The sequence below is a fragment of the Carcharhinus amblyrhynchos genome, chromosome 16, assembly GCF_965287045.1.
Source record: "Carcharhinus amblyrhynchos chromosome 16, sCarAmb.v2.hapA, whole genome shotgun sequence".
NCBI classification, from domain to species: Eukaryota; Metazoa; Chordata; class Chondrichthyes; order Carcharhiniformes; family Carcharhinidae; genus Carcharhinus; species Carcharhinus amblyrhynchos.
In genome coordinates this window covers 51,951,485-51,976,406 of record NC_137339.1, presented here as the reverse complement: position 1 = coordinate 51,976,406, position 24,922 = coordinate 51,951,485, and the positions used below count along the sequence as shown (strand labels likewise).

General features: G+C 44.1%; 1 protein-coding gene and 1 non-coding gene across 2 annotated transcripts in view; one reads left to right on the top strand and one right to left on the bottom strand.

Annotated features, from left to right (window-relative positions):
* Positions 1 to 24,922, top strand: part of ctsz (cathepsin Z) — a 471,849-nt gene that overhangs the window by 183,906 nt on the left and 263,021 nt on the right. The window lies entirely within an intron of this gene.
* Positions 22,564 to 22,755, bottom strand: LOC145354105 (U2 spliceosomal RNA). The gene has a single exon (XR_013888795.1). It is a non-coding gene; the product is annotated as a U2 spliceosomal RNA (small nuclear RNA).

Below are 24,922 nucleotides of genomic sequence, written 5' to 3'. Positions count from 1 at the left end.
CCACTGGCTTTCGGGTTTTGCCCCTTCATCAGGTGAGTGGAGAGTCCTGGTCACAAACAGAGCCTTTATATGCTCTGTTTGTGACCAAAATTGTGACTGTAATTACTTGGATTATTCTTGCTACCTTTCTTAAACAAAGGAACAACATTGGCTATTCTCCAATCCTGCGAGCCATCAGTGGTAGGGAAATTATTGGACAGGATTCTTCGAGACAGGATTTATTCCCACTTGAAAATAGTAAAAGGCAGTATGGTTTTGTGGAGAGGAGGTTGTGTCTCAATAACTTGAACAAGTTTTTTGAGGAAGTGACGAAGATGATTGATGAGGGTAGTGGATGTTGTCTATTTGGACTACAGTAAGGCCTTTCACAATGTCCCTCATGGCAAACTGGTGCAGAAAGTGAAGTCGCATGGGACCAGAGGTGAGCTGGCAAGGTGGATACAAAACTGTCTCGGTCAAAGAAGACAGAGGGTAGCAGTGGAAGGGTGTGTTTCTGAATGGAGGGTTGTGACAAGTGGCGTTCCTCAGGGGTCAGTGCTGGGACCTTTGCTGGTTGTAATATATATAAATGATTTGGAGGAAAATGTAACTGGATTGATTAGTAAGTTTACGGACGAAACAAATGTTGGTGGATTTGCGGATAGCGGTGAGGACCATCAGAGGATACAGCAGGATATAGATCAGTTGGAGAGTTGGGTGGAGAGATGGCAGATGGAGTTTAATCTGGACAAATGCGAGGTAATGCATTTTGGAAAGTCTAATACAGATGGGAAATATACAGTAAATGGCAGAACCCTTAGGAGTATTGATAAGCAAAGGGATCAGGTACACAGGTCATTGAAAGTGGCAATGCAGGTGGAGAAGGTAGTCAATAAAGCATATGGCATGTTTGCCTTCATTGGCTGGGTTATTGAGTTTAAAAATTGGCTAGTCATGTTGCTGCTTTATAGAACTTTAGTTAGACCACACTCGGAATATATTGTTCAATTCTGGTCGCCACACTGCCAGAAGAATGTGGAGACTTTGGAGACAGTACAGAAAAGATTTACCAGAATGTTGCCTGGTATGGAGGACATTAGCGATAAGGAGACGTTGGAGAAACTTGGTTTGTTCTCACGGAGGTTGAGGGGAGACCTGATAGAAGTCTACAAAATTATGAGAGGCATAGACGGAGTGGATAGTCAGAAGTGTTTTCCCAGAGTAGAAGAGTCAATTACCAGGGGGCAAAGGTTTAAGGTGCAAGGGGCAAGTTTTAAAAGAGATGCACAAGGCAGATTTTTTACACAGAAAGTGGTGGGTACCTGGAACTCATTGCCGGGGGAGATAGTGGAAGTGGATACGGTAGTGACTGTTAAGGGGTGTCTTGACAAGTACATAAATGAGGTAGGAAGAGAGGGATATGGTCCCCGGAAGCGAAGGGGGCTTTAGTTACGTTGGACAGCATGGTCATGTGCAGGCTTGAAGGGCCAAAGGGTCTGTTTCTGTGCTGTAATTTTCTTTGTTCTTTGTTCTTAGTAGATCTGGTGAAAAAGCATTACAATCCAAAACCCTCTGTGGTTCTCTAGAGATATCACTTCAACATGACTGGACGAACTCCTGGGGAATCTGTCACTGAGTTCTTGGCAAGGAGGATTTGGACCACATCTTAATGAAATGTTGCGGGACAGATTGGTATATGGCATAAATGACCTAACCACCCAAAAGAAACTGTGCTGGAACCCAATTTAGACTTTTAAAAAAGCTGTTGAATAGTCACCTCAGGAAGCAGGAAAAAAGGCTCAGGAACTCTGGGGCATCAAGCAACAATTTGGAGGCGGGGGGCATTGGGTAATCAGTCCTCCGTGCAGAGTGTTTGTGTAAATTAGGTGTTAAAAACCCCCTTTCAATATAGAAACCCTAATGTCATCACCAGACAATCAAAAAAGATGACCCCAAGAATACTAGAGAATGTATTCTGGAAAGGTATAGTTGCCAGGACACAGCCACGGCGATGTTTCAGGAACTGGCAAAGTGTGTGCTGCTTAGGAATAAAGTCGAGACAGGTACTTGAATGTATCATGCATGTGCCCCCTCTTCCAGAGACAGGGACACTACAACTGAATCATAGTGTAGCAATGAATGTTGTACCCATAATGATGGAATTACAAATGAATAGCCAGTTCTTGAAAATGGAGGTAGACACAGCCAATATGTTTCCAGGTCAGGATAGTCTGTGGCTTGAAAGGAAATTTCCAGGTAGTGGTGTTCCCATGTGTCTGCTGGTGCATTCATGTATTTGCATGCACAGTCCCTGCCTGTCATACTCTGGTTACCATTACCCATTTTGCTACCTTGCCTATTTTTCTTATCCTTTCTCATTAACTTTCTAAATCTCCAGTCACATAAAGCCTCCCTCCCACTCCACTATTTCCTTCCCTAGTTATACCATTCGCCATTCATTTGTCTCAGCACAGTTCAGGTGAAGCCTTTGCTGGTATCCAGTGTTTACATATTGGCATATTTAAAGTTTAAAGGGCCAAAAGGCCTGTGCAGATCAATTGCAGAGCAAGCTCTGGTATCCTTTAACAAAAATTAATTTTTCAAACTTTCATCATGGAGCAGAGAGACCACCAGCTTTTGGGAAGCTGTGGAAGCTTAAGTTTATTTATTATTCCCCTCCAATTCGATTTTCAAGTTTGCTGACAACACTATTGTAGTGGGTTGGATCTCAAACAACGACAAGACAGAGCACAGGAATGAAATAGAGAATCTGGTGAATTGGTGCAGCAACAATAATCACTGCCTCAATGTCAACAAAACAAAGGAGATTGTCATCAACTTCAGGAAGCGTAAAGGAGAACATGCCCCTGCCTACATCAGCGGGTACGAAGTACAAAGAGTCAAGAGCTTCAAGTTTTTAGATCATCAACAACCTGTCCTGGTTCCCCCATGCCAACATTAGTTAAGAAAGCCCATCAATGCCCCTACTTTCTCAGAAGGCGAAGGAAATTTGGCATGTCAGGTACCACTCTCACCAACTTTTACAGATGCACCATAGAAAGCACTCTTTCTGGTTGTATCACAGTTTGGTATGGCTCCTGCTCTGCCTAAGACTGCAAGAAACTACAAAAGGTTGTGAATGTAGCCCAATCCATCACGCAAACCAGCCTCCCATCCATTGACCCCGTCTATACTTCCACTGCCTCAGCAAAACAGCCAGCATAATAAAGGACCGCACACATCGCAGACGTTCTCTCTTCCACTTCTTCCTTAAGGAAAAAGTTACAAAACTCTGAGGTCACGTACCAACTGACTCAAGAATAGCTTCTTCCCTGCCGCTGTCAGGCTTTTGAATGAACTTACCTTGCATTAAGTTGATCTTTCTCTGCACCTTAGCTATGACTGTAACATTACATTCTGTACTCTCTCATTTCCTTCTCTATGAATGGTTTGTTTTGTCTATATAGCACGCAAGAAACTATATTTTTCACTGTATGCTAATACATGTGACAATAATAAATCAAATCAAAACAAAATCAAATAGTGTTACATTAACACTGCAATGAGGTTACTGTGAAAATCCACTACTCACCACACTCCTGAACCTGTTCGGGTACACCGAGGGAGAATTTATCATGGCCTGTGCATCTAACCAGCACATCTTTTAGACTATTCGAGGAAGTCGGAACACCTGGAGGAAACCAACACAGACATGGGAAGTATGTGCAGGCTCTGCGCAGACAGTGACCCAAACTAGGAATCAAATGTGAATCCCAGGTGCTGTGAGGCAGCAGTGCTAACCACTGTGTCACCGTGCTGCCCAAGGCCTGCAAGACCTAAACCAGTCATTTGTTGCATCAGTTATCCTGCTCTCAACCAAGACCAATTAAAAATTATAATGACCCTGACCAACTATTGAGTGTTGAGATGTAACTTTCAAACAAAGGGTGTTCTGTCCTGCTAAAGATGTGATGAAATTCAAATCCAATTTAGCCACATGTCTCTATATACATACTTGCCAGATTTTAAAATGTGGTTCTGCTCATTATCAGCCATAGTTCAGCAGGTAGCATGAAAACTGTGGGTGGAATTTTATTGCCACTTTACACCCATTTTGCAGCGGGAAAATGCCATAAAATCTAGCGTAAAGTGGCTAGTGCAAATGGCGCCAGTTTCCTTGACTGGGCCTGTGGGTGGACGAGGCCTGTAGGGGCAGTGGCAGGGGCGGTGCCAGCGGGTGGGTGAGGCAAGTGGAGGCAGTTCTGTGGGTGGGACCTGTGAAGGAAGGGCCAATGGGGGCAGGACTTGTAGGGGAGGGTCCACTGGGAACAGGGCCTGTGGGGGAGAGGCCCACTGCCATTCTGCATGCGATTGGTTGTGGGAGAGCCTCAATTGGTAGAGGAGGGACGGAGTCTGCAATTGGTTTCAGCTGTGGGGGTGGTGACAGGGGCTGCCCCTGCAATTGCAGGGCAGAGATTACTCGAGGCTGCCTGCAGTAGCAGGGGCCTGACAGCTCTCTCTCTTTGACTGTCAGATCCTTGCTACTTTTAATGCGCATGTGCAGCATCAGAGGTGTGCATATGTGCAACACCTCCCTCTATGGGATGTCAAGTGCAATAAGCCTTGCCCACAGCCTCTCTTGCCAGAAACGGACTCGTCCAAAATTTTGAAAACAGAGTGCAAAAGATTGGACCTGAAAATGTGCCCAAAAAATCTGGGCACTCTCCCAGGTTCATGCCTACCCAACGCGTAGGAAAAAATCTTATAAAATTCCATCCCATGGGTTCAAATCCAAAGGCTTGAGCCCAAATCCTGGAATTCTCTGCCCGTTGAAGTGGTGGAGGCTGCCTCGCTAAATATTTTTAAGACGCGGGTTGATGGGTTTTTGATAACAGAGGGGATTATGGGTTATGGGGAGAGGGCGGGAAAGTGGAACTGAGCCACGACAGATCAGCCATGATCTTATTGAATGGCGGGGCAGGCTCAAAGGGCTAGATGGCCTACTCCTGCTCCTATTTCTCATGTTCTTATGTTCTAAATTCTAAGCTGATGCCAGTACAATACTGAAGGAGTCCTGTCACATCAGAGCTACCATTTTTCAATAAACTATGCGCACCCAGAAAATAAAAGAACCTGTGATACCATCCAAGTAAGATTAGGGCAGTCCTGTCCAATACTCCTGAACTAATGGTTTTGGTAAAAACAGATTACCCAGTCACTTGTCTGATCACTATTTCTGGCTCTTTGCTGTATTGTTCTATTTGCCTACAGTACTTCACTGCCAAGCACTTAAGAACATGAAAAGCGCTGTACAAATGCAAATTCTTTCCTAAAACTAAACAAAGTTTAAAGTGAGGCTAGACTGGTGGAAAGCAGCAAGAAATCAAAGGGGACATAAAGGCAAAAATTAGGGCATACTTAACTGCACAAACTAGTGGTAAGCTGGAGGATTGGGAAAACTTTAAGGTTCAGCAAAAGGCTACTAAAATAAAATCAAAAGAGGTAAGATTAACTACGAAAGCAAAAAATGTAAACACAAATACCAGAAGCTTCTATAAGTATATAAAGTGAGGAGAATAGCTAAAGTAAATGTTGGCCCTTTAGAGGACGATACTGGTGAGGTAATAATGAGGAACACAGAGATGGCAGAGGCACTAAACTAATATTTTGCCCCTTCTTCATGGTAGAGAATAATGAAAATATTCCAAAAACTGTACTTAATGCAAAAGAACTTGGTGCAATAACCATCACTCAGAAGGTATTGAATAAACTAATAGGATTAAAGGCAAATAAACCTCCAGGACCTGATGGTCTGCACCGTAGGGAGGTGTACCATGGTCTGCACCAAAGGAGATGTAGCAGAGATAGTGGATGCACTGGTTGTGATATTTCAAAATTCCTTGGATTCTAGTAAGGTCCTAGTAGATTGGACCATTGGGATGGTGGTCCATCCCTAATGGAATGGCCCTACTCAAAGAGGGAGAGAGACAAAAAGTAGGAAACTGTGGGCCAGTTAGCTTGACTTCTGTAGTGAGGAAATTGCTGGAATCAATCGTTAAGGAGGAGATAACTGAAAGACAAAGCTTAATTCACTATTGGCAACATGGCATTATAAAGGCTAAGTCATGCTTGACAAACTTGCTTGAATTCTTTGAGGACATAATCAGCCAGGTGGATAATGGGGAATCTGTGAATATGGTATATCTAGACTTCCAAAAGGTGTGTGACAATGTGCCATATAAAAGACTGATCCAGAAGGTGAGATCACAAGAGTTTGGGGGTAGAGTACTTGATTGGATTGAGGATCGACTGACTGACAGAAAACAGAGGGTTGGGATAAATGCATCCTTCTCTGGCTAGTGAAATGTAACTAGTAGGGTGCCGCAAGGTCAGTCCTTGGACCTCAACTGTTTATAATCTGTATAAGTGATCAGCAATCAAGGACAGAGTGTAACACAGCAAAATTTGCAGATGATACTAAAATAGGTAGGAAAGCTGGCAGTAAAGAGGAGATAAAGCTTTTACAGACAGGTATATATAGACTAGGAGAATGGTTCAAAATTTGGCAGTTGGAGTTTAATGTGGATAAGTGCGAGGTTATCCATTTTGGCCAAAAAAAGAAAGGCAAATTGTTATCCAAATGGAAAGCATCTGGGCAGAGGGATCTGGATGTCTTTGTTCATGAATAACAGAAAGTCAGGGTGTAATAAAAATGGCAAATGGAATATTAGCATTTATTACAAAAGGATTGGAGCATAAAAGTGGAGAAATAGTCTTGCAATTGTACAAGGTGCTGGTGAGGCCAATTTTGTGTATTGTGTCCAATTTTGGCATTCTTATTTGAGGAAGGATGTGGTGGCATTGGAGGCAGTTCAGAGGAGGTTCACCAGATTAATTCCGGGAATGAAAGGGTTGATCTCTGAGGAGAGATTAAACAGTTTGGGCTTATACTTGCTAGACTTCAGAAGGATGAAAGGCAATCTGATCAAGATGTATAAAATACTAAAAGGAATTGATAAAGTAAACATAGACCAAATGTTTCACCTTGTGGGGCAATCAATAACAGAAGGTCACAGGTATAGGTTCAGGGGCGGTAGATTTAAAACTGAGATGAGAAGGAATTACCTCTTGCAGAAGGTCGTGAATTTGTGGAACTCGATGCCCCATAGCAGGGTGAAGTCTGAATCATTAAATGGTTTCAAGAAGGAGACAGACATGTTCCTGGGGATAGAATATAAAAGCTTGATTCACAAGGGTCCTTGTGCATGAGTTGCAAAAACCCAGTCTGCAGGTGCAGCAGGTGATCAAGAAGGCAAATGGGATGCTGGCCTTTATAGCGAGGGGGATAGAATATAAGAACATAAGAAATAGGAGCAGGAGTAGGCCATCTAGCCCTTCGAACCTGCCCCGCCATTCAATGAGATCATGGCTGATCTGTCGTGGCTCAGTTCCACTTTCCGCCCTCTCCCCATATAATATAAAAGCAGGGAGGTCTTGTTGCAACTGTGCAGGGCATTGGTGAGGCTGCAACTGGAGTATTGTGTGCAGTTTTGGCCGCCGCACTTGCGCAAGGATATTTTGGCCTTGGAGGGAGTGCAGAGGAGGTTCACTAGGCTGATACCGGAGATGAGGGGGTTGGACTATGAAGAGAGACTAAATAGACTGGGTCTGTACTCGTTGGAGTTTAGAAGGATGAGGGGGGATCTTATAGAGACGTATAAGATAATGAAGGGGATGGATAGGGTAGAGGTAGAGAGATTCTTCCCGCTCAGAAAGGACAGCAGGACTAGAGGGGACAGCCTCAAGATAAGGGGGATGCAGTTTAGAATGGAGTTGAAGAGGAACTTCTTCACTCAAAGGGTGGTGAATCTCTGGAATTCTCTGCCTGTTGAAGTGGTGGAGGCTACCTCACTAAATATATTTAAGTCACGGGTAGATAGGTTTTTGACAGACAAGGGAATTAAGGGTTAGGGGGAGAAAGTGGGAAAGTGGAACTGATCCACTTCAGATCAGCCATGATCTTATTGAATGGCGGAGCAGGCTCGAAGGGCTAGATGGCCTACTCCTGCTCCTACTTCTTATGTTCTTATGTTCTTATGAGAAGGTTCACTAGGCTGATACCAGAGATGAGGGGGTTAGCCTATGAAGAGAGACTGAATAGACTGGGTCTGTACTCGTTGGAGTTTAGAAGGCTGAGGGGGGATCTTATAGAGACGTATAAGATAATGAAGGGGATGGATAGGGTAGAGGTAGAGAGATTCTTCCCGCTTAGAAAGGATAGCAGGACTAGAGGGCATAGCCTCAAGATAAGGGGGGTGCAGTTTAGATCAGAGTTGAGGAGGAACTTCTTCATTCAAAGGGTGGTGAATCTCTGGAATTCTCTGCCCATTGAAGTGGTGGAGGCTACCTCGCTGAATATATTTAAGTCACGGGTAGATAGGTTTCTGATAGACAAGGGAATTAAGGGTTATGGGGAGAGAGCGGGAAAGTGGAACTGATCCACTTCAGATCAGCCATGATCTTATTGAATGGCAGAGCAGGCTTGAAGGGCTAGGTGGCCTACTCCTGCCCCTATTTCTTATGTTCTTAGGCTAAAGGCATGTGGGAAACAGATAGGGATGGATTTGAGACCAGGAAGAGATCAGCCATGAGCCAACTTTTACAGATGCACCATAGAAAGCATCCTTTCTAGTTGTATCATAGCTTGGTGTGGCTCTTGCTCTGGCCAAAACCGCAGGAAACTACGAAGTGTTGTGAACAAAGCCCAGCCCATCACACAAACCAACTCCCATCCACTGACACTGTCTACACTTCCCACTGCCTCAGCAAAGCAGCCAGCATAATCAAGGGCTCCATGCACCTCAGACATACTCTCTTCCACGTTCTTCCATCGGGAAATAGATAAAGAAGTCTGAGATCACATACCAACCAACTCAAGAAAAATTTCTTTCCTACTGCCATCAGACTTTTGAATGTATCTCCTGTACATTAAGCTGATCTTTCTCTACACCCTAGCTATGACATTCTACACTCTCTTCTTTCCTTCTCCCCTATGTATCCTACGAACGGTATGTTTTGTCAGTATAGTGCGCAAGAAACAATACTTTTCACTGTATACTAATACATGTGATAATAATAAATCAAATCAAAAACACGGATGTAATGTACACAGAAACCTGGTGGGCTCTTCCAAAGTTCTGGCAGAGAAGATAAACCTGTTAATTTTCAATGAGTCAGCAAACTCCAAAAATGGTGGAGAGTAGAATTCCACACAAAAGTCTAATTCAGCACCAGTTACCCACAATGTACTTCCTGGGCCACAGTATCTAAGAACGCCCTCGTCTTTCATGACAATGGCTGAGATGGTAGCATGGGAAGATGGTGGTGTAGTGATATTGTCACTGGTCTAGTAATCCAATGGGCCCGGCCAATACTCTAGGGACATGGGAGTTGGCTGAATTTAAATTCAGTTAATAAATCCAAAATATAGAGCTCGTCCAGTAATGGTGACCATGAAACTATTGTTGTAAAAACCCACTTGATTCTCTAATGCTCTTTAGGGATGGAAATTTGCCATCTGGTCTGGCTACATGTGACTCCAAGCCCACAGTAATGTGGTTGACACTTAACTGCCCATGGAAAATGGCCATTCAGTTCAAAAAACTGAGCCTTTTCTGTTCTATACTATCTGAGTCAAACCAATGGTTATTTGAGCCAATGATACAAAAATGATAAGAATTTTGAAAGCACGATTTGCAATTCACAGGTGTAACATCTTGGTTGTGTGAACTAAGCTTTCCCATGCTGCTTGAACGTGTAATGATTACAAAGATTTTAATTAGGACGTGAGCAAGCAGGATGCTCTGGATTATGGGAATGAGCAAGCAAAGGGCCTTCTGTGTGTATTGGCATTTTCACACTCTTACCTCAGTCTCACAGAGCTAAAAGTAGAATTCGGTACACTCCAAAACAACAACAGCCAATACTGGCAGCTTCAAGCTCATTTAGTGCAAGATTAGCAGCCTAGAGGAATTGCTCAATTTAGTATTAACTTTATATCGAATTGCACAGAATGGTCTGTGCTGGTGTTTATGCTCTTCATGAGCCTTCTGTCAGTCTAACCCCATCACAATTTCTTTCTATTCCTCCCCCTCCCCCTCAAGTGTATATCAAATACATATCATTGTTCTTGAAATGCATCCATGCTAATAACTACTTCTTATGGTAGCAATTTTCACATTCTAACTATTGTCTCGATAAAAGGTTGCTCCAGCTCCCTCTTGAAGGTGTTCAGAAAGTCAGCACACATTGTACCAGTGGGCAATGTATACTACTTGTATACAATGTATACTTACTGGGAAAACTTAAGAGTCCTCACCAGCAACCACAGTCATTGCTACACTGCTGGCTTTGATTGCAGTGGGAGGATACTCACTATTTACAAAGCACAGGGAGCTCCCACAGAGCGCAGCACCACATCCAGCTCTTGCCATTACTCATGGCCTTCATTGCCTGTCTAATAGAATTCCAGCAGAAACATACAGTAGGGAGTATATCAGTCCTATGCTTATTTGTCTTTCATACATTTTGTCTTTAGGTCTGCATGATGCATCATTACAGATGCTTATGTATATTTTTATACGTGCATGGTTCAGTCTAGGTGTTTCAGTAAAGGCAAAGATGCCATAGTCCCAGATGACCATAGACCCCATATTCTAAGAAGCCCAAGGGTCATCGTAATATCCTTCCCCCTCAAGTTCATTTCTTTCCCAACATCCCCTCATGGGAAAGCTTTTTTCTGCCTCTTAGCAACCAGCCTGGGGTCAATTGGAGACAGGACCAGATCGGGGATGTGAAGTGGATTGGAGACCTTCACTTCCGAAGGAAGCATCATAAAGTCGCTGGCGCTGGTTCTTCTTGAAGTCTTGCTTCAGTTGGGTGCCGGTCTCTCTATTAATTTCAGAATTTCAGTCCTCATCACCCAGAGAGGCAGGTGTAGGATCGACTTCTAGTTATGGCTCGACACTGGCAGTCGTCGTTCCCATGGCTGGTAATGAGGCCTGCACTGGCATAGGCTTCCTATTCCTGAGATGGCCCAGATGAATCTGGACAATTTTGCACTGCACTTGATCCTTACAGGACACAGGTCTTAGTTTCCATTATGATCCCAGGAACCCAACTGACATCACTCCCCAAAGTTCCTCACATGGACCGGGCCGTCGATTTTGAACATTCTTTCTTACCTACAGAATCATGTTTCTTCTTCTGAGACTCTTGTTGGGATTCAGGTTTGGGAATAATAGGCTTAATCAAGAAGTCTCTGTCCCATTAACAATTCCACTGAGGCAATTCCTATCTTTGTATGAGGAGTTGTCCTATAGTCAAATAAAAATCGCACCAGTTTGATCTCTATGGATGCTGCAGATCTTGATACTGAGCTTAACTGTCTGTACTGCCTGTTCAGCCAACCCATTCAGTGACAGGTGATAGGGTACTGTCTGAATGTGCTTGATTCCATTGGAAAGCACGAAGGTCTGAAACTTGATGCTTGTAAAGGCGATGCTATTGTCAGAAACCAGGACTTCTGTTCAGGTATCCCGTGTGTGCAGAAGCTTTGTTGTAGTTTCTCAATATTAGCATGGGAAGTGGTGAAACTCATGCAGTGTATCATCAAACATTTGGAGTGTGGGTCAATCATAAAAAAGTCCCAGCGAAGTCCACACACACTCACACCCAAGGCCTACCTGGCCACTCCCATGGATGTTGGGAGGCTGAGAGGATTGTGGGAGGTTTGATTTTCTTGGCATGACTCAGGCTGTCTGACTGAATCAGTAATGTCTGCATCAAGACCGGGCCACCATACATAGCTCCTAGCTAGCATTTTCTTCTTTTAAACCTCAGGCAGGCTATGGTGTAATTCCATAAGTATCAGACGTCACCCTTAGTGAGGGACAACTACTCAGGAACCCCAGAGAATAATGCCATCCTCAACATTGAGCTCTCTTTCTTCAACCAGTACTGTTTCATTTCATCAGGGTTGAGCACTGAATTCCCCCTTGAAATATTATATGTTTTAATTTAGATAGGACTGGGTCCTTTTGCGTCCAGACCTTGATTTGTCTTGCAGACACCGACAAGGTATGCAGAAATTGAGGGTCATCACGATCTCTTCCACAGATGGTAATGAAATACGCCTTATGGGCAACGGCAGATGACTCAGTGCATTGTCGTTAGCTATCTGGGTCTAGGGCTCTTGGAGGTATTTATAAGTTCCATAACCTGTAACAAGGCCCAATGCTGTTCCAAGGCAGAGGCAAAGTGCAGTATTCCCAGCAATGGTTTATGATCATTTACTATGATGAAGTGTTTATCGTAGGTGTATTGATGGAATTTTTTAACACTGAAGACAACTGCTCTGACGAAGGGTCATCTAGACTCGAAACATTGGCTCTATTCTCTCCCCATAGGTGCTATCAGACCTGCTGAGATTTTCCAGCATTTTCTGTTTCTGTTCCAGAGTTCAGCATCTGCAGTATTTTGCTTATGTCAATTCCTCTTTCTAGATATGGGAATACTTCCATTCAGCATCCAAACAAGTCCTAGACGCATAGACTTCTCTATATCATCTCTCCAGTGAAGTGCCAGTACTGCTCCAACCCTGTAAGCAGCAGCATCGTATGTCATTTTTGGGGTCAAAATGGGCAAATAATTGGAGGACAAAAATTTATTTTTATCACTGTTGCAAGCCTCCAGCTGTGGCATCTCCCCAAGACCACCCTTGATGTTTCCGTAGTCAGGTATGCAAGGGGGCCAATAGAGAAACCAAATTCAGAATAAAATTCACTAACCCCTGGAAGGATTTCAATTCCGTGGGGATCCTTGGAGTTGGTGCCTTCTTAATAGCTCCCAACTTGTTCTCCACCAACTGTAGTTCCTTACCATCCGTCCAACAGCTCAAATAGGTCATAGCACTTGCTTAGAAGATACATTTTTCTTTTTTTCAGGCTTCCCCTTACTTCAGAAAGTTCTATAAGAACTGTTCCAGGATCGGTAGGTGTACGCTTCTGAAGTTCCTGTGACCAAAACACCATCCAGTTACATGGCTACCTGAGGTAACACTTGGAATATGTTCTCCATGACTCATTGAAAATGGTGCACGCAGGTGAGATCCCAATGGACAGGCAAATATATTTTGTGCATATTAATTATTACATACTTTCAGAAAGGCTCGTCTAATTTAAGTTGGAGAAATGCATGGCTCATATCCAACTTTGAAAATGTTTGGCCCCAGTTAACTTGGTGTACAGATCTTCAGTCTGGGGCATGGGGTATCTATCATGTTTGACAGTCTCCGCAAAGTCAGACTGACTTATCCAGCTTAAGGACAGGAACAACAGGTACTCTGCAAATTGTACAGGTCTTATGATACCCAGCTTTTCAGGCATTCCACTTCTGACTCTATCTTTCCTGATAGGGATTATGGAACTGGACTCACTCTAAAATACTTAGGTCATAGAGTCATAGAGATTTACAGCATGGGAGTAGGCCCTTTGCACCCACTTGGAATGCGCCTTTTTTTTAACCACTAAGCTAGTCCCAATTGCCCGCATTTGGCCCATATCCCTCTATACCCAACTTACCCATGTAACTCTCTAAATGCTTTATAAAAGATAAGATTGTACCCACCTCTACTACTACCTCTGGTAGTTTGTTCCAGACACTCATCACCCTCTGTGTGAAAAAACTGCCCTCTGAACCATTTTGTATCTCTACCCTTTCACCTTAAACCTATGCCGTCTAGTTTTAGACTCCCCTACCTTTGGGAAAAGATATTGACTATCTAGCTGATCTATGCCCCTCATTATTTTATAGACTTCTATAAGGTCACCCCTAAGCCACCTACGTTTCAGGTAAAAAAAGTCCCAGTCTATCCAGCCTCTCCTTAACTCAAACCATCAAGTCCTGGTAGCATCCTAATAAAGCATCTCTGCACACTTTCTATAATAGGGTGTCCAGAACTGTACATAGTATTCCAAGTGTAACCTTACTAATGTCTTGTACAATTTCAACAAGGCATCTCAACTCCTGTATTCAATGTTCTGACCAATGAAGCCAAGCATGCTGAATGCCTTCTTCACCCCCCTGTCCACTGTGACTCCACTTTCAAGGAGCTATGAACTTGTACCCCCCAAATCTCTTTGTTCTATAACTCTTCCCAACACCCCACCATTAACTAAGTCCTGCCTTGGTTCAATGTACCAAAATGCATTTATCGCATTTATCTAAATTAAACTCCGTTCATCAGCTGACTGGCCCAATTGATCAAGATCCTAGATAATCTTCTTCACTGTCCACTATGCCACCAATCTTACTAACCATGCCTTCTAAATTCTCATCCAAATCATTAATATAAATGACAATTAGGTGTAGCAGCAGCGCTGAGTCCAGTTCTTAGCCTTGATTATCCTTATTTTTCAAATCACTTCTTGGTGCCCAGCCTGAAGAACTTGGGAGTGAATAAAAGTGAAGAAATTAAGGTAATTAATATCAGCAAAGAAAAAATTCTCGAGAAGCTTAAAGAACTAAAATTCAACAAACCCTCAGAACCTGACACCCGAGGATTCTGAAAGCAATACCTGCAGAGATAATCCACGTTAGCTATAATTTTCCAAAATTCTTAGATTCTGGAATGCTGCTAGCAGATTGGAAAATAGAAACTGTAACACTGCTGTTCAAGAAAGGAGGGAAAAAAGAAAACAGGGAACTACAGGCCAGATCTACAGGCTAGTTAGCCTGATATCAGTTATTGGGAAAGTGCTGGAACCTATTTGAAGGAAGGCTTAGCAATGCATTTAGAAAGCATGGTGTGATTAGAAAAGATGTGGAGATGCCAGCATTGGACTGAGGTAAACACAGTAAGAAGCCTCACAACACCAGGTTAAAGTCCAATAGGTTTATTTGGTAGCAAACGCCATGAGCTTTTGGGATTCTGCCCCTTCATCAGGTGAGTGGGGAGTTCTGATCACAAACAGGGCACATAAATGCACACACTCAGTTTACAGAATCCTGATTAGAATGCAAGTCTTTACAGCAAATCAAGTCTTATAGGTGCAGACAATGTGAGTGGCAGGGAGCCATTCAAGTGGGGTGAGAGAAAAGAAATGTAGTTGTAAATGGGGATTGTATAGTTAGTGGCATAGACACAGTTCTCTGTGACCAGGATCGAGAGTTCCGAAGGTTGTGTTGCTTACCTGGAGTTCGGGTTCGGGATATTTGGAGTGGGAGGGTAAAGATCCAGTTGTCGTGGTCCACATAGGTACCAACGACATAAATAAAACAGAGGTTCTGCTAAGGGAGTATGACTAGCTAGGAGCTAAATTCAAAAACAAAACCAAGAAAGGTGATAATCTCTGGATTACTACCTGAGGCACAAGCTAACCAGCACAGGGTCAATAAGATTCAGCAGGTAAGCATGTGGCTTAAAGATTGGTGTGGGAGAAATGGGTTTGAATTCATGGGACATTGGCACAAGTACTGGGAAACAAGAGACCTGTTCTGATGGGACGGTCTTCATCTGAATCATTCTGGGACCAGAGTCTTAGCGAGTCACATAACTAGGGCAGCAGATAAGGCTTCAAATAGAATGGAGGGGTGGTGGTATTGGGGGGGCTCCGTTGTAGGGGAAATTAGAAAACTCAAATTAAAGGAGGAGGTAAGAGTGCAGGTTAGCAATGTGGTGGATAGTTAACCAGACAATAAAGGTGAGGGACAGAACTGGTGACTGTCTTTATGCACCAAGGAATTATAAAAGAGTAGGGAAATTTGCCAGTAGAATAAATTTAAAACCTTTGAATGCATGAAGCATTCAGTACAAAATTAATGAGTTACTGGTGCAAATAGAAACAAAACGGTATGATTAGGTGGCAATTACTGAGAAATGGTTACAAGGTGATCAGGTCTGGGAATTCAATATCCAAGGGCACTCAGCATTTCAGATAGACTGAAAGGAAAAGGAGGTGATGTAGCTTTGCAGGTGAAGAAAGGGATCAGTGCTGTAATGACATAAGCACGGGGGATCAAGATGTGGAATCAGTCTGGGTGAAAATAAGGAATAGCAAAGGGGAGAAGTGCTTGGTAGGAGTAATCTATAGATCCCCAAGCAGTTGTTCCGCAGTGGGGGCACAGTATAAACCAGGAAATTCTAGGGGCTTGCAAGAAAGGTACAGCAATAATTATGGGTGATTTTAACATGCACATAGATTGGAAAACTCAAATTGGCATGTGTAGCCTAGAGGCAGAGTTCATTGAATGTATTAGAGAATGTTTCTTGGAACAACATGTTGTGGAACCAAATAGGGAGCAGACTACTCGGGATTTGGTATTGTGCAATGAGGAGGGATTAATTGATGATCTCATAGTTAAGGATCTTCTAGGGAGTAGTGACCATGGTATAATAGGATTCAACATTGGGGGTGAGAAAGTGGAGTCCCACATTTATGTTCTGGAATTAAACAAAGGAAATTATATTGGCATGAGGGCAGATTTGGCCTGAGTAAAATGGGGAGAAGGCTAAAAGGTAGGACAGTGGAAGAGCAGTGGCAGTTGTTTCAGGTGATACTCAATTCCTCACAACTAAAAAGTATCCCAATGAGAAAGAAAGATGGTAAGTGGGATAAAAACTATCCTTGGCTAAACAAGGAGATCAAGGACAATATAAAGACAAAACTAAGGTATATCATTTTGCAAAGGCCTGTGACAGGCTGGAAGATTGGGAAACTTTCAAACATAAACAAAGGGATACTAAAAAAGTAATATAAAGAGCTAAGTTAAATTATGAAAGAAAACCAGCACAAAATATCAAAAAGGATAGCAAAAGCTTCTATAAGTATATAAAGGGAAGAGAGTGGCTAAGGTGAATGTTGATCACTTGGAAGATGAAACTGCAGAGTTAATAGTGGAGAATATTGAAATAGCAGAGATGCTAAATCAATACTTTGTTTCCATTTTCACAGTGGAGGACACGAGTACCCTTCCTAAAGGAATGGGCAAGTCAGAGGTAATAGAAAGGGTCAAACTTAGAACAACCAACATCGATAGGGAAAAAATACTCAGCAAACTATTGAGATTGAGGGCAGTCAAGTCCCCTGACCCTAATGGGCTACATCCTAGGTTAAAGGAAGTGGCCGTGGAGATAGTGGATCCATTGGTTATAATATTCCAAAATTCCCTGGACTTGGGAAAAGTCACACAACACCAGGTTAAAGTCCAACAGCTTTACTTGTGGCAAAAGCCACTAGCTTTTGGAACTGGCTGTTCCTTTGTCAGGTGACAAATAAACCTGTTGGACTTTAACCTGGTGTTGTGAGACTTCTTACTGTGTTTACCCCAGTCCAACGCTGGCATTTCCACATCTCGGGAAAGGTTCCAGTCGTTTGAAAATTGCTAAATGTAATGCCCTCATTCAAAAAGGGAGGGAGGCAAAATATGGGAAATTACAGCCCAATTAGTTTAACATTTCTTACTGGCAAAGTATTAAAATCAATTATCAAGGAAGCAATGTCAGGACATTTGGAAAGTCAAAATGTTATCCATCAGAGTCATCATGGTTTTATGAAGGGCAAATCATGTTTGACTATTTTGCAAGAGTTCTTCAAAGATGTAACAAGCAAAGTGGATAATGGGGATCCTGTAGATGTAGTATATCTGGACTTCCGGAAGGCGTTTGATAAGGTGCCGCACAAAAGGTTAATTCACAAGGTTAGATCACACGGGATTTGGGGTAATTTATTAGCTTGGATAGGTGACTGACTGATGGACAGAAGTCAGAGAGTTGGGATAAATGTTTTTTTTTTCTGGATGGCAAAAAGTAACTAGTGGGGTGCCACAGGGTTCAGTCCTTGGGCTATTTACAATCTATATTCACAACTTGGAAAGAGGGATAGAAGACTCTATAGCCAACTTTGCAGATGACACAAAAATAGGTGGGATAGTAAGTTGTAATGAGCAAGTAAGAACACAACAAATGGATATAGATAGGCTAGGAGAATGGGCCAAAAGCTGGCAGATGGTGTTTAACGTGGATAAGTGTGGTCATACATTTTGGTCGAAAAAGTGGGAAGGCGACTTACTACCTAAATGGGGAGAGACCTCAGGGTACTCCGTTGCAGAGGGATCTGGGTGTCTTTGTTCATGAGTCACAGAAAACTAGCATGCAGGTAGAGCAGATAATAAAGAAAGTGATTGAAATATTGGCATTTATAGCCAAAGGAATAGAATAGAAAGAAGTACTGTGGCAATACAAGGCATTGGTGAGACTGCACCTGGAGTATTGTGCACAGTTTTCATCTCCTTATTTGAGGAAAGATGTACTGGCATTCGAGGCAATTCAGAAGAGGTTCACTAGATTGATTCCAGAGATGAGGGGTTTGTCATATGAAGAGAGATTGAACAGATTAGATCTATACCCTCTAGAATTTAGAAGGATGACAGGAGATCAAACTGAGATATGTAAGATGATAAAAGGTATGGATAAAGTAGACGTGGAGCAGATATTTCCTCTTGTGGGACATTCTAGGCAAGAGGTTATAGTCTTAGGATAAGGGGTAGCAAATTTAAAACAGAGTTGAGGGGAAACAATTTCTCCCAGAGGGAGTTCTATGAGGATGTGTCTAGGGCGGTGGATAGAGGAGAGCCGGTGGATGTGGTCTTTCTGGATTTTCAGAAGGTGTTTGATAAGGTACCTCACAAGAGGTTACTGCAGAAGGTCAGAGGACATGGAGTTGGGGGTAGGGTGTTAGCGTGGATAGAGGATTGGTTGTCAAATAGGAGGCAGAGAGTGGGGGTCAATGGGTGCTATTCGGATTGGCGGTTGGTGACTAGTGGGGTGCCCCAGGGGTCGGTGCTGGGGCCTCAGCTATTTACCATTTATATAGATGATCTGGAGGAGGGAACCGAGTGTAGGGTGTCGAAATTTGCTGATGACACTAAGATTGGGGGAAAGGCAAATTGTGCGGAGGGTGTGGAGAGTCTGCAGAAGGATCTAGATAGGCTGGGCGAATGGGCCAGGAAATGGCAAATGGAATTTAATGTTGGCAAGTGTGAGGTGGTCCACTTTGGTAGGAAGAATGGTAGGAAGGCCTATTACTTACGTGGCGAAAAAATGCAGCAGGCGACGGTGCAGAGGGACCTCGGGGTCCTTGTGCATGAGTCGCAAAAACCCAGCCTGCAAGTGCAGCAGGTGGTCAGGAAGGCGAATGGGATGCTGGCCTTCATAGCGAGGGGGATTGAATATAAAAGTAGGGAGGTCTTGCTGCAGCTGTATAGGGCATTGGTGAGGCCGCAGCTGGAGTACTGTGTGCAGTTTTGGGCGCCGCACCTGCGCAAGGATATTTTGGCCCTGGAGGGAGTGCAGAGGAGGTTTACTAGGCTGATACCGGAGTTGAGGGGGTTGAGCTATGAGGAGAGGCTGAATAAACTAGGCTTGTACTCGTTAGAGTTTAGAAGAATGAGGGGAGATCTCATTGAGACGTATAAGATGATGAATGGGATGGATAGGATAGAGGTGGAAAGACTCTTCCCGCTCAAAAAAGACAGTAGGACTAGGGGGCACAGCCTCAAGATAAAGGGGGGGCGGTTCAGAACGGAGTTCAGGAGGAACTTCTTCACTCAAAGGGTGGTGAATCTCTGGAATTCTATGCCCGTTGAAGTGGTGGAGGCTGCCTCGCTAAATATTTTTAAGAAGCGGGTTGATGGGTTTTTGATAAGAGAGGGGATTAAGGGTTATGGGGAGAGGGCGGGAAAGTGGAACTGAGCCACGACAGATCAGCCATGATCTTATTGAATGGCGGGGCAGGCTCGAAGGGCCAGATGGCCTACTCCTGCTCCTATTTCTTATGTTCTTATGTTCTTATGTTCTTATGTTATGAATCTGCGGAATTTACTACCCCAAAGTCCAGTGGATGCTGGGACAGTGAGTAAATTTAAGGAGGAGTTAGACAGATTTTAATTGGTAAAGAACATAAGAACATAAGAACATAAGAAATAGGAGCAGGAGTAGGCCATCTGGCCCTTCGAGCCTGCCCCGCCATTCAATAAGATCATGGCTGATCTGTCGTGGCTGATCTGTCGTGGCTCAGTTCCACTTTCCCGCCCTCTCCCCATAACCCTTAATCCCCTCTCTTATCAAAAACCCATCAACCCGCTTCTTAAAGATATTTAGCGAGGCAGCCTCCACCACTTCAACGGGCAGAGAATTCCAGAGATTCACCACCCTTTGAGTGAAGAAGTTCCTCCTGAACTCCGTTCTGAACCGCCCCCCCTTTATCTTGAGGCTGTGCCCCCTAGTCCTACTGTCTTTTTTGAGCGGGAAGAGTCTTTCCACCTCTATCCTATCCATCCCATTCATCATCTTATACGTCTCAATGAGATCTCCCCTCATTCTTCTAAACTCTAACGAGTACAAGCCTAGTTTATTCAGCCTCTCCTCATAGCTCAACCCCCTCAACTCCGGTATCAGCCTAGTAAACCTCCTCTGCACTCCCTCCAAGGCCAAAATATCCTTGCGCAGGTGCGGCGCCCAAAACTGCACACAGTACTCCAGCTGCGGCCTCACCAATGCCCTATACAGCTGCAGCAAGACCTCCCTACTTTTATATTCAATCCCCCTCGCTATGAAGGCCAGCATCCCATTCGCCTTCCTGACCACCTGCTGCACCTGCAGGCTGGGTTTTTGCGACTCATGCACAAGGACCCCGAGGTCCCTCTGCACCGTCGCCTGCTGCAGTTTTTCGCCACGTAAGTAATAGTCCTTCCTACCATTCTTCCTACCAAAGTGGACCACCTCACACTTGCCAACATTAAATTCCATTTGCCATTTCCTGGCCCATTCGCCCAGCCTATCTAGATCCTTCTGCAGACTCTCCACACCCTCCGCACAATTTGCCTTTCCCCCAATAAAGAGTTGAAGGATTATAGGGAGAAGGCAGGAAAATGGGGAAGAGGAGTATATCAGCCATGATTGAATGATGGAAAGACTTAATGGGCCGAATGGTCTAATTCTGCTCCTATATTTTATGAACTTATGAATTCCACTCACCTACATCTGCCAAGGCATTAAATGCATGTAAATCCACAAATGCATGTAAATGTATTAATGTATGTAAATCATCGGGCCTCCTGATTGGGGCGCGGAATCTGCGCCCAAATCTGGTGTCGGTAAAAGCGCGATCTGCTCAGTTTCAGGTGCAGATCGCGTTACAGGCCCGACGCCCGAATTTACTGAGATTTCACACCCGTTTTTTGGTAAAATCGGGCCCTTAATGTCCTGAAATGCCTCTGTGAAGCACCTTGGGATGGTTTATTTTGTTTAAGGTGCAGCATTTAAATGTTATTTCTCGGGAAGTTGGTGTTAATGTTTCTGTATTTACACAATCCTGTAACTCTGATTCTGAATTGAATCTGAGGCTTGTATTGTGCTCTTCAAATGAAGTGCAAACAATCAGAAGAACACGAATATTCTGCTAATGTTCTCTTTGAATGAGATGTAAGGCTCCCTGCTGATTGCCTAGCTATCCAGGAGGTGATACATGGAATACTGTGACCAGACACCTCGTGCATCTAAAAGTTGCAACAGAAAATGCTAAAGATATTCAGATGTCTGACAGCATCAGTGGAGAGAGAGATTTAAAAGTTCAGATCATAGAATCGCAGGGCAAAATTCGCCCAAAACAATTTGCAGGAAGACAAGCAATTCACTTTTTTTTCAGTGGGAGTTCACACTAGAAACTCCCACATTCTGTGCAATGCAGAGGCCACGAGTGTGAATATCATTAGATTTAAAGGAGCATTCCCCCACCTGGGAGCTGAAACCTGTGGGTCTCTGCGCATGCGTAATGGCCCCGAACTGTCAGCCTTCCGTTTGCTGACCAGCTCAATTGCTGACCAGCCCAGGAGCCCCACAGTGCTGCCCCCCTCCCCATGGCCCAATCGCGGCTCCCCTGACCATTCCCAGGCCAGCCTCGCCAGCCCCCCCAACCTCCATCCCACCCCAGACCACCCAATCTGTAGCCTCCCCCCCTGCCGCACTGCCAACCCCCACCCATCCCCTCGCAGTGCAGACACCCTGCCGTCAGAACCCCACCCATTCCTCTCAGATGGCCCCAATACTGCCCCCAACAATCTGCCAATGGCGTAACAGTGGGACCCCCCCCATCCCCACTAATCACCCCATAGGCCTTACCCAAAATGCCCCACCCCCCTTGGCACTGCCCCATGCAAAGGTGCCCCTTTGGCATAGGTACTTTGTCCCTTGGGTAGTGCCAGGGGCACAGGCTGGCTAGGATGCCCATACCCAGAGGGCACACTTCCCCCATTGCCTGACCCCTTTGGGGGGGGGGGCCCAATTGCCCCCCTTCGCTCCAGCAGGATTAGGCCATTAGGACCGTCATGTTTTTTTAAATTTTTTTTTAAACTTTATTCCAATCCAATCAAGTCAAATTAAACCCAATTCAGAGTCCCAACAAGTTGGGACATTCCCGATCCAAGCTGACAAGACAGGGCTCTCACCTCCTGTCTTGGGCTTCATCTACATGATCCAAGCTGACTGGAGTAGGTGTAGCTCCTCCTCCAGGGCTTGATCTTATTTGCATCTTAGCCAAATGGCCGAGATACCGCTTTAAAAAATTGCTTCAAATGAAGCTGAAATGTAACCTAATGACTTCAACCAAGTGCAGCATGTCGATACTACACTTGATCTTAGCCAAAAGGCCGAGAAGCCATTAGGACCATCATGTTTTTTTTTCCAAAAATATACTTTATTCATAAAAATCTCAAGTAATCTATTACAATGTACAGGGCTTCGAGTAGCAAAACAATGCGGAATGAAAACATTTTTGCAGATCTGTCCAAAACTACAGTGACTACATTTCAGTACTTAACATTTCAGAACTTAAAAAAAACTATGTCCATGTCTCAATATTTACATATTTGTACTAATTACAATGATTACATTTCAATGCTTAAAAAACTATATACACGCCTCAAAAGATTACTGTGTGCCGTTAGTGCTTGTGTCAGCCACCTATTTATTCTAATTTCATTTTCCAGCTCTCAGTCTGTAGCCTTGTATGCTAAGGTGTTTCAAGTGCACATCTTAAACGTTGTAAGGGTTCCCACTTTTACCACGCTTTCAGGCAGTGAGTTCCAAATTTTCAACACCCTCTGGGTAAGGAGTTTTCCGCCACATCCCCTCGAAATCTCCTGCTCCGATTTCCTCCCACAGTCCAAATATATGCAGATTAGGAGGATTGGTCAGATTAGAAATTGTCCCTTGGTGTCCCAAGATGTGTAGGTTAGGGGGAAGGGGCATTAGTAGGGTAAATACCTGGGGTTATGGTGAAAGTGGAGAGCTACCCTGAACCCCGCTGGAATGAAACACTTTGGCAGGGGTAGGAGAAGCTAGGAAGTCCTGGGCCCATTAAGATCATTTAAATTATATTTAAATAACTTACCTGTCTTCCCGCCGATTTCTAGCACAGATCTGACGACGCTGAAAATCCAGCGCTGGGAGTGGAAACGCATGAGTGAATGCCGCACACACCCGACCGCAAGATTCTCCTGCCCCACTGCGCTAGAAAATTAGCGCGGGGATGGGGTGAGAGAATCACTCCCATAGAGTTTTACAGCACAGAAGGAGGCCCTTTGGTCCATCATGTCTGTGCCAGCTAGCAAGTACCTATCTATTCTAATCTAATTTTCCAGCACTCAGTCTGCAGCCTTGTATGCTAAGGTGTTACAAGTGCTCACTTAAATGCTTCTTAAATGTTGTGAGGGTTCCCGCCTTTACCACCCTTTCAGATAGTGAGTACCAAATTCTGGGTAAAAAGGTTTCCCTCAAATCCCCTGCTTCAGTCCAAATATGTTCAGATTAGGCAGATTGGCCATGCTAAATTGCCCTTAGTGTCCAAAGATGTGTAGGTTAGGGAGAAGGGGCATTAGCTGGGTAAATACCTGGGGTTATGGGGATAGTGTGAGGGATGGGTAGGTAGGCCTGGGTAAAATGTTGTGTTGGCCAGTTGGTGCAGATTAGAATCATAGAAACCCTACAGTGCAGAAGGAGGCCATTTGGCCCATTGAGTCTGCACTGGCAATCCCATCCAAGCCCCTATCCCCAAACATTTACCCCATTAATCCCTCTAACCTACATGTCCTGGAACAACTTAGCATGGCCAATCAATCTCACTTGCACAATTTTGGACTGTGGGAGGAAACCGGAGCACCCAGAGGATACCCATACCGACACGGGGAGAATGTGCAAACTCCACTTAGACAGTGACCCAAGCTGGGAATCGAACCCAGGTTCCTGGAGCTCTGAGGCAGCAGTCCTAACCACTGTGCCACCCAATGGACTTTATGGGCTGAATGGCCTCCTTCTGCGCTGTAGGATATAATCTATGCCCTCTAAGTAATTGATCCCCTTTACCAAGAGGAAAAGTTTCTTCCTATATACCCTATCTACGTCCCTAATAATTTTATACACCTCAATCGTGTCCCCCCTCAGCCTTCTCTGCTCCAAGAAAAACAACCTCAATTTACCCAGCCTCTCTTGATAGCTGAAATGCTCCAGCCCAGCCAACATCCTGGTGAATCTCCTCTACAGCCTTTCTAGTGTAGGTTTGTGGTCTTTCACCAGAACAGATAAAATTAGAAATGTAACAGGTTTTAAGCAAATACATGAGGCAGGGAAAGGAGTGAGATGGAGGGAGAACAAGAGGGCAGATCTGAAAGTTGGTTTTCCAGTATTGTACCTTTGTTAAAGTTTTGTGTAATAGAATCCCTGCTGTCTGTATTAAGTCTGCACCAACTCTCCAATGGAGCATTCATTTGTATCAGGTGAGGGCTGTAAATTACATATCATTTGCTGTCTTTCAATTAGTATGATCTAACT